This window comes from Hemitrygon akajei, chromosome 28 (assembly GCF_048418815.1).
Source record: "Hemitrygon akajei chromosome 28, sHemAka1.3, whole genome shotgun sequence".
NCBI classification, from domain to species: Eukaryota; Metazoa; Chordata; class Chondrichthyes; order Myliobatiformes; family Dasyatidae; genus Hemitrygon; species Hemitrygon akajei.
In genome coordinates, this window is record NC_133151.1 from 33989182 (window position 1) to 33991874 (window position 2693).

The following is a 2693-nucleotide window of genomic DNA, read 5'->3' on the forward strand; positions in this document are numbered from 1 at the left end:
ATATAACGTTTTGTTTAAAAAGAGATGCGAAAAAGTAACATTAGAGAACCCGTGTAATGGCGGTTAACAGTAAAAGAGAAAATGGATGTGGTCTGCCTGCATATTTTGCATAGTTTGAAAGATACCAAAGCGCCAATTACTTACTCAAACAAATGATTAAGGCTTCGTAAACCAAGAAACCTTGTTATCAACAAAGCGCCACTTACTTAATTGAACACATGAAATTAAAACATTTGGCATAAAGAGAAATATTCAAGGTTGAATTTAAGTATGGAGACTATGTAAAAATTTCTTAGCTTCTTCAGGCTTCGTAAACCAAGAAACCTTATTATCAGAAGTAGTAACCTTGGGTTTACACGGATCTCTGAGAGAAAGGCGACAGCCAAGCTTAAAAAATATCAGACATGACCTCTTTAGAAGCCTGTCTAACTTTTAGGACTTCCGGTGGGTAAACTTGAACGATCTGAAACTGTTGATCACGAAATTGTTGTAGGCGTTTCTTCCTTTATTCACGGAGAATCCATTCTTTAACCTGATAGTCATAAAAGCGAATGATAATAGAGCGAGGTTTGGCAGAATCCCAATTAGGCGGGGTCACTCGGTGAACGCGTTCAGATTTTGGTAGTTCCGATAATATATCAGGGAATAATTCTTTCAACATTTGAGCACAAAAATCGATAGGTTGATTACCCTCAAGTTTTTCAGGCAGCCCAAGAATTCTGATATTGTACCTTTGGTTCCTGGTCTCCAAATCTGTCAGTTTCTTCAATGACGCGTCGTATTTTTTAGGTTGTTTCTTAGAAGTTTTCTTGTGACCTTCGATATCCTTCTGCAACACCGGCAGAGATTCTTCATGTAGCTTAATACGAGTTTCATGGACATTCACAGTCTGCTGTATAATTCCAAGTTTCCGATTAAGCGATTTCAGTTCAGATTTAACTAGGTCGGAGGAATTCTGTAACTAGTCAAACCTGGACTCCAAGTCATCCAGTTTATCCATTTTTTCGAGTCTTTCTGTCATTTGTTGAAACATTTCAGTCAATGTCTCTAAAGTAACCTCTTTTTGTAGACTTTTTCCTACTCATGGTGCTCTTACCGAGATAGGTTTCAACAGCAAAGTAAGCGAATAATTTCGGAGCACGTAGCTACTGCAACCTACTCCATTGAAGCCACCGGAAGTCTGCATTCACCAACCTATCAACATGAGATTCCATCTTCAGGAAACTATGCACCATAATTCCTAAATCACACTGTTCTACTGCATTCTTCAATGACCTAAAATTTAACATGTATGTCCTATTTTGATATTTCTACCAAAATGTAGCACTTCACACTTATCAGCATTAAACGCCATCTGCCATCTTTCAGCACACTCTTCTAACTGACCGAAACTGTCTGCAAGCTTTGAAAACCGACTTCATTATCCACAGCACCACCTACCTTAGTATCATCTGCATACATTCTAATCCAATTTACCACCCAATCATCCAGATCATTAATTTTCATTAATTTCTAATGAAGGCAAACACATTCAAAAACTGTAATCAGGCAACGTTCGGGCAACGCTTTACAAATCCTATTGATCCTTCCTGTGAAGTGTCCATTCTTGTTTAATCTGGAATAGAGTCAGAACAAGATTTAATGGGAAACTCTTGAGGGACGTTGATTCCATCTCTGATCCACGACAGGAATCAATGAATCAATTTACATTCATCGCGTGAATTAGCGTGAGTCGATTATTTCGCCCTTGGAGTTCTGCGTAGATCGTGTCTACGTAAGAGCATTATGTGTTATGTAGTTTACAACCTGCAATAGCCGGGGATTGAACCCGAGTCAACTGCTTGGAAGGCAACTATGCTCACCACTATACCACAATCGCACAATGATGTAGAACATTTGCGTAGAGAGGCGTCTCCCTTAGTTCCATGTGACTCTATCAGTCCCCGAGCTGTTTTCTGCCAAATCATTCCTCACTCTGCTGCAGGTCCTATTTCGGTAAATTAATGTCGCCATCCCCCACAGACCGGAGATATACAACTCACGGAGAGCATACTCCAGGAGTCAGACTGAGTTAGAACCGAGTCGAAGCGCTACTAATGGGGTCCCGCCTCGCGCAACACAAAATCGATTAAAAAAACCCTGATTATAATTTTACTTTCAAACCACACGCTGATGGGAGCTCTTCCTTTGCCCAGTCGTTGAACACAGTAAGTGACTGAATGGCTAATAAATCCTGAGACCCCTCCTGTCACACAGTGAGAAGGGGGTGAATAAAAGTTCCACACTCAACAAACAGAAGTCAGAGTCTTATTTTCAGCAAAGAGCAATCAGATATTATGAGAATAGATTTAAGGAGAGAGGGAAAATATGTTAAACATGAAGGGCAAGCATTTTCACTCTGAAGGTGCTGGGGATGTGGAACAAGCAGACAGCCAAAGGGACTTCAACGACAGACCTGAGTGTGGATGGCAGGCTTGACAAAGTGTACAGAGTGTATTTCTAGTCGTCGTTCAAAAGTCGTCACTGGATTTTATCCCTCTCCATAGTTGCCGTCTATCTTGCGGAGTTCCCTCAGTATTTCTTAGTTGTTAAGCTGTATTTCGAACATCTTCACAATCTCTTCTGCTGAGCCCAATTTGAATAGCCTCCTTTGGCTTTGCAAGGACCTGTGATTTGAACATGGTGTTCTCTTA

General features: G+C 40.5%; 1 non-coding gene across 1 annotated transcript; it reads right to left on the bottom strand.

Annotated features, from left to right (window-relative positions):
- Positions 1–1807: 1807 nt before the first annotated feature.
- trnag-ucc (transfer RNA glycine (anticodon UCC)) lies at positions 1808–1879 on the bottom strand. The gene has a single exon. It is a non-coding gene; the product is annotated as a tRNA-Gly (tRNA).
- Positions 1880–2693: the final 814 nt, after the last annotated feature.